We start from the raw sequence: 7900 nt of genomic DNA, 5'->3' as shown, positions 1-7900 counted from the left end.
TCTGGGACATGAGATATTTGGGACAGACTTAGGCTAAAATGATTACTCATTGTTTATCTGAAATTCAGCTGGGCATCCTGTGTTTTAATTTGCTAAATCTGGCAAGAGACAGTGACATTCGAGCTGGGCCTTGAGTCCGAGCAGGCATCTGTCAGGTGGACCGGGCAAAGGGTGCAGCTGGGATGAGGGACGCATTCCAGGTGGAAAGAACAGTGCGACCCAAAAAGACCAGAGGGCTCAGTGTGGGGCGTGCAGGAGGCAGCCGATCAATGATTCTCTCTCATTGTTGATGTTGTTGATGTTTCTATCTCTCTCTCCCTCTCCCTTCCTCTCTGAAAGCAATAAAAATATTTAAAAAAGAAAAGAAAAGAAAGGACACACAGAAGTCTTAGCGCTGCTGTAAACTTTCTGTGTCTCTGCTCGCAGTTTCCTTCTAGTTTTCCCTTTCTCACGCCAAAGCCAACCTCCTCTTAAAAACAACAAACACCTCCCCACCCTTCCAGATTGTCATCTGGAGACACATGCATGTACTTCCTACTTAGGGAAACAGCCTCAGGCAGGCCATTCACAATCTAAACCCATTCACTGTCCCGGGAGAGGGGAGGACCGGTGGCCCAGGTGGCCCAGCAGCCTGGCAGGAGATGTTGAGGAGGGAGGGACAGGTCAGAGAGAGGGATATGCTGAGTGAAGAGGCCACAGGCTCCAGGAAACCAGAGAACCAGCAGGTGACTAACAACGATGAGGTGTTTCAATGGGCGGAGTAGATTATTTCAATTTGGGAAATCCTTTAACATGGTGTATGTGGGGGATTTTAACCCACCTCCTGCTCCATGCCTGCGCCTCATTCATTCAACTAATTATTGGGCATCTATCTCCTGACACAGGAAGATACAGAGATAAAGCCCTAATCTGAGGGGCTCCCAGATTAGAGGGACAGACATAGTCGTTAAAATACATGTGATGAGGGCAGTAGTAAGATTCAGTCTGTTATGGGAGGTTTGAGTCCAGACAAGAAATCCAGCTGTGTCTGGGGGCAGGGCACGGTACCGGGGCAGGGAAAGTATCAGGCCTCCTCTCCCTTTTGGACCTGCGCCTCCCGGACCACTGTCTCTAGTCCCACTCCGTCAAGGCCCTGCCCACACTGCTTTCCTTCCCCCACTCCCAGGACACCTACTTTCCACAGGGGACTCACTAGGACTGAACAGGCCTCCAGACCAGCATTTTCCAAGCCACCTAGTTGACCACAGGGAGGAATTGAGGAAATGCACACACAGGTCCCCTCGCAGGGAGAGAACACACGGTAGCATATTCGACAGGCCCTGGGAAGGCCTGCAGAGGAAGCACCAGTTGGATTTTGTTCAGCCTCGCCTCTCATATTCTGCTTGACCAAGGAGCACCTGTTAGCCTCTAATAGAAGAGTTCTGTGAGACACCACTTGGAAAATGGCATTTAGCAGCAAAGGAGTGAATCTCTCATGGAAGAATCGCAGACATCAGAAGCTAAGTACCAGGCGCCCTTGGCCTGAAGGACCTGACCAATGGCCACCACGTTTGCTTCCATCCAACAACTGGACTGGTCCAGTGAGCAGCCAAACTCAGCCTTCTTTCTCCCTGAGCTTGAGCTGCGGTAACCAACCCTCCCCCACAGTCCTCATTCTCCACCCACCTTCTGTACCCTAACCCCACCGGGCTGACCTGCCACAGTTGGCAATCCCTGGGTTGGAAGACACTCCAAGGCATTTTATCGATGCCACACACACAGAAACATCAGACATCATGGTCATCATTAGTGCTGTTTATCACAGTGGCCGACCCCTTCCATTCCCAGCCATGTGGTAAGATTACACGTTGGAGTTCCTTGTGGTTGAGAGAGCCAGTGGCTGGACAAAGAATGTGCAGAAATGACAGGTGTTTCTTCTGAGCCTAACATTCCATTGCCATGACAAGCCTCTGAGAATCTTTCTTTTCCTGTAAGACAGCAACCTGCGATATTCCAGAGGGTGGCTATGACTGTGATGGACAGAGCCCCTCTCCCCACCGACAACATGGCACAGTGAGTGAGAAATCGCCCTTTGTGATCGGAGCCACTGAGATCTGGAGGTTGTGTGTTACTGCAGGATAGCCGAGCCTATCCTGACAGATACAAGGTTTTATTAGGATGAAGCATGTCGTGGGCCACGAAGAGAATGAGACCAGCCCACAGTGGCCAGGAGAGTAGTGGCATAAAGGCTCACGGGATGGGGCAGTGGCAGCAGAGGCCGTTACTGGTCAGACCATGACAAGTCCGATCGAGTCTTCGGGGCCACATTAGGGATTTCAGGCTTTATTCGGAACCAGGCAGAAAGCCATCAGGCGGTTTTAAGAAGAGGAGTGACAGAATCTGGCTTGTGATTTTAAAGGACTGTTCTAGATGCCTTGTTGAGTCCAGACGACAGAGGGGCAGACGGAGAAGCAGGGAGACCAGCGAGGCCATGGCCAAGGTCCACGTGAGTGGTGATGGGGACCTGGACCAGAGTCAGCAGGGGCAGGTCGTGCTCCAGGACTGGACGTGATGAGGGAGAGAGCGCGCGAGGACCAAGGGTGACCAGAATAGCACCGAGTCTGAAGCTACAGCCGTGGCAGCCCTCAAAGACCAAGCTGTATGTGTCTCGTGTGGGGGAGGACTGGAGTCTCGTCCTGGGCCTTTTCTGCGGGGAAGCTCACCGAGGGGGAGAGCCGCCCCCTCCTGACACCCCAGCTCCGGATCAGGCAGGAGCCCGTGCAGACAGGGATCGAGGGAGTGTGCCAGGCCCCGTGGCTAGAATGCCATTAAAAGTGTGCATGCCAGGCCGGCTGGCTCCCGCTCAGGACGATCTGCCAGTGCTCCCTCTGACAATGTTTAGCATGAAATAAAAAGTATGGCTTTCAGATGAGACCACGAGGAAGATTCTTGAGCAAATATGGCCAAAGCCTCTCTGCAGAATGCTGGCGAGGCTGGGATTCCACCGCTTCCAGCCCTCTTTTTCCGTCTGGCCCTTCCCAGCCCTGCGCCGAGGTCAAGCAGACCACGGCACTGGCAGCACTCCCCTGCCCCCACCCGTCCCCCTCCCTCACCCCCACCCCCAGCTCTGCTCACTGCTGCCACAGCAATCTTCCTCATCCTCCCCACCCCCTCAGATCCCCTCTACCATCCTGACCCCAGGCAGATCCCTCACACTGCCCATCAGAGCCTCCACAGTTTGTTTCAAACAAATCTTTTCTCTCGTTCTCTTTTTGTCCCCCAAATCTTTCCTTTTAACCCAACCTCTGCCCTCAGTCACTAGGGATGACCTACAGAACCTCAAAGAACACAATGCGGCTTTTATATTTTCCACGGCTGACCCTGGCCCAAGCTTTCTCTCTGTGGGGAATGAGGTCCCTCATCTCAGGAGCGCTCCGAGTCCTCCCCAGTTGATACCCATCCCTCTTCACTGTGGTCCTGCAGCCAGCCATGCTCCTCGGCCGTGGATCTGGTGTTTGCCTGTGGTGATCACACACTGGTCTATGTGTTCCGAGGGGTGCAGGGGCCCTTGAGTGCAGGGCCATGTCTGGCTCCTCTGAATCCTGAAGAGCCCCAAGAAGTGCCTTCACCTGTAGCAGATGCTCAAAAAGCAGCTGTATCTGCCAGGACTTTGGGTTCCAAGTAACAGAAACTCAACTTCAGCGGCTGTATACATGAAAGAGAATTGATTGTCTCAAATCCTGGGGTAGGCTGGCTTCCGGAAAAGCCAGATCCAGGACAGGAAGTTCTAAGCCAGTGGTTCTCAACCTTCCTAATGCCACCACCCTTTAATACAGTTCCTCATGTTGTGGTGACCCCCAACCATAAAATTATTTTCATTGCTACTTCATAACTGTAATTTTGCTACTGTTATGAATCGTAATGTAAATATCTGATATGCAGGATGTATTTTCATTGTTCGCGACCCACAGGTTGAGAACCGCTGCTAAGCGAAAGGAGCATCCAGAGTCTTTAGGGAGGAACGTCTGGATGTATCCGAGTTGCTGATTGGGCTGGAATGCCAGTTGCTGGGGAGAGAGTGATGTGACCTGAGGTTCGAGATACAGACAGGCCCAGATCCTGCGGGGTCTTGTAGGTCAAGGTGAGAAATCTGGGCTTCACCCTAAGAGCGCAGAGATGCTCTGGAACATTTTAAGCTAGAGGATATGTTCCAAGTGACTGTCCAGAAAGACCACTGTGGAAGCCACACGCCTATGGCACAGAGGGGTAGAGGCGTGAGTGCAGTGACACCAGTCAACAGACAAGGGTCATGGTCCAAGGCGAGAGAGGACAGTGGCTGGGGCCGGACGGTGGCCATGGAGAGAAACGTGGGAGGAGAGATACTTAAGACGTGGACCGTTTAGGATGTGGTCACTGGGTGTGAAAGGGGACAGAGAGGGAGCCAGTGTATACACCAGACATTTTATCTCCTGGGGTTGCTGGTACGATGAGCCCCAATTTCCAGACGAATGAAGGAGGTCTCCGAGACGCTTGGGGACTTGTCGAGGTTGGAGAGCTAGAGCGGGGACTTCCCAGAACTCTCAGCTCTTATGTCACAATTATCCCAGGCATGTAAAGGCACTTGTCCCGAGAGCTCATCCCAAGTGCTATCTCACTCCAGGGAGAGCTCGGTGACGGTCTGATTTCATCCCCGCGGAATCCCAACCGCACTGGCGAAGGCCACCTGATGAGAAGGGGCTGGTGCGAGTGACATCATGGCCAAATACAGTCGCTCTTCCAGCGTGCGCCGCGGACGCCTTACACCATCACCTAATTATAGTCACGAGGAAGCGGTACAATAGCAACTGTGCGGAAGCCAGCTCGGACCTGCCCAGGCCTCGGGCCTTTGAATCTGAGCCGATATCTGGAAGATAATGTGGAAGGAGCTTAATGGGGTCATAAATCTTCCGTGTCCCCAAGCGAGGCCTGTCCAGCGTGTGAAACTCCGGAACCAGCAGTGAAAAGCATGCCTGACCCTGGAGGCTTCTCCCCTCAAGCCCCAAAGAGGGGGACAGAGAGGTCACGCAGTTGACGGAACAGGTGCGCCCCACACGTGGGAAGGCGCTCACACCTGCCCTTCTACCTGCCACCCCGCGTGGGCTGGCCAGGAGAATGCTGCTTTCTTTCCTGGTATTCTGGTCTTCATGACTGTGGTTAAAGAACGTCCCCAACGCCCCCTAATTGAAAGGGGCCGAGTGTGGAAACCGAATCTCTGGGAGCAGAGGGTCATCTGCCCTCCCGATGCGGGGACCTGGAGCCCCTCGCACGGAGCTAGGTCATGGTGAGAGCTCACCACACCATCACGAGGAATTCCAACATGGCAACAGGGTACGTGCAAAATCCAAATGGGGTATCGCTGACCGTCGCTGACACGAATGGTACGCTCTGATGTGCCCGGCACGTCCGAGGCTGGCGTGGAGAATCACACACCTATCTGAGGACCACACACTCTCCCGGCTCGGAAGCCACTCAGTGACAGCAGTTTCACGGTCGTGTTTGCCTCCCTCTGCTCCCCGGACCCCTCATTCCTGCGCACCTTCCCCAGGGACCTCGCGGCCTTGCTGGGCTCTGGGTCCGGAAAGCAGCGCGGTGGTGGGAAGGCCCGGGCACTGGCACCGCCGCTTCCAGCCCAGCCGGATGCTGCCTCCTGCAGCGGCACTCACCGAACTGACTGGTTTGTGTCAGACACGGGGCTGGGTCCTGGATGTACACGGGAGTAGAGGGTCTGGTCAAGGGCATCCCGTGGTTCCCGTTCTCCTGGGGAGAGAGGCCGACGTACGAGCCATGGGAGCAGGACAGCAGTGCCCCCTTAGCCGTGGTTTGCCTTCCACTCTCAATGACTTGCAGTCAACCTGGGTCCAAAATTATTAAATGGAAAATTCCAGAGGAAAACAATTGGTGTTTTAAATTTCACGCTGTTCTGAGGAGCGGGATGAAACCTGGTGACGTCCTGCTCTGCCCCCCATCCCACCTGGGACGTAACTCACACCTTTGTCCAGCGTCCCCACGACGCATATGCTCCTGCCCATTAGTCACTGAGTAGCCGTCTGGGGTCGCAGTCTCCTGTCCAAGTCACCCTTCTTTTCCTTACTAATGGCTCCAGAGCACCGGAGCAGTGATGCTGGCAATTCGGGGAGGCCCTGGAGGCCGTAAGGCCTCCTGCAGGGGAGAAGGTGTGTGTGTAGGGAAAGCATCGGCTGTATAGGGTTCAGCACTGTCTGTGGTTTCAGGCGTCCACCCTGGGTCTTGGGACATGTCCCCTTGGATGAGGGGGCAGGCTGTGAATCCCACCTGTGCAGGGAAGGGAGGGGAGTTTGCAAAGAGCCTGCCTTCCTCCTTCCACCCTCTCAGGAAACCCAGCGGGAGGAGCCAACATGTGTGGGGAGAAAGGGGTGCATCTGGGTGATCGCGAGGAGGAAGAGCCGTGGACAACGGGCAGGGCACCCACTGAGCCCCACACCGATGCAGTCCCACTGAGCTCCCTTTCGGACAGAGCAGGGCAGAGGGGGTGCGGGCCCAGCCTCTTCTCCTCGCCTCACCCCGCTCGCTCTCCGGGGTATATCACTTTCCTTCGCCCTATCCTTAGCTCCTGCCACCAGAAGTGTTCTCCAGATGGGAGGACTGGCACTCCGCTCCCATCCCTGTGTAATCACTCTCTCACCTGGAGACAAGCTCCGATTCCCCGCCTGCCCTCACCCTCTGGCTTACAGCGCGGCGCGGAGGAGCCGTGGCGGCCGCCCTCCCTGATTCCAACAAAATCAACAGGTGTCTCTCTGGAGGCACAGCCATCTCCTGGAGGGGACGCCACAGGTCCCTCTCAGGTCAGCCGCCAGGTCTCACCCAGACGGGCGGTTTGTGAAGGAGAGGTAGACAGGCTGGTGGCAGAAAGCACAGACAGATGTCACACTATGATGCATTACTATTGTTAGGATTGTTTTAGCTGTACTGATACCTGACACCGACTACAAAGGATTTAAACATGTCTCTGGAATAAAACTCAATAGTTGAAAAAAAATCCCATTATCTTAATGTGTGGGGACTGCAAAGATAAACAACCCTTTCCCGTCTCCCTCAGTTATAAAAAGCACATTCAGCACCATGCTGCAGAAATGGAAGCAGTTCTGAAAGAAAGCACTTTACTTCTAACTTATTTCTAATTTGATTTGACATTAAACAAATTTTTTAAAAATATGTTTTCATTGATTTTCAGAGAGAGAGGAAGGGAGAGAGAGAGAGAGGGGGGGGAGAGAGAGAGAGAGAGAGAGAGAGAGAGAGAGAGAGAGAGAGAGAGAGACTGATGAGAGAGAAACATCGATCCGTTGCCTCCTGCTGCCCCCACTGGGGACCCAGCCAGCAGCCCAGCCGCCTTGCCGCCAAGGTCATGAAGGTGCCGCGTGTCCCGGATTTCCTCCGGTTCCCATCAGACGGAACTGAACCTACACACTGTCTTGGAGCACGTCCATGACCTCCTTGTCAGAGTCTCTCGGGACCCCCAGGGCCCCTGGAACTAATGCAGTGCCTGGGCTCTGCCCCAAGGACAGACACGACGGGGTGGGCCCGGGGCCTGGCATTTCTAATCATTGTCCCAGGGACACTGACGCAGTCTAATGTTCTAGAATCCGTTTCTCCTGATACTGGATCGCCCTTTTATGTCGAGACTGTACACAGGAGCCTGACTCCACAGCGGTCTCTACCCAGAGAGCCTCCCTCCAGGCGACATTCCTTCAGCGATTTGTAAGACACCGCAAGCTGTCAGCGGGGCGGCCCGCAGAAGGACGGCATTGATGGCATTTGGATTTCAGGAGGGAGCAGGGTCCAGTTCCCCCTTTCCAAAGAATGATGGCTTCAGCAAGTGGCTGAGCCAGAGGTTAGCAATGCAGCT

This window comes from Myotis lucifugus, unplaced genomic scaffold (genome assembly GCF_000147115.1).
Source record: "Myotis lucifugus unplaced genomic scaffold, Myoluc2.0 scaffold_68, whole genome shotgun sequence".
Lineage (NCBI taxonomy): Eukaryota > Metazoa > Chordata > Mammalia > Chiroptera > Vespertilionidae > Myotis > Myotis lucifugus.
The sequence above is the reverse complement of the archived record's forward strand: the minus strand, read 5'-3'. Positions refer to the sequence as shown.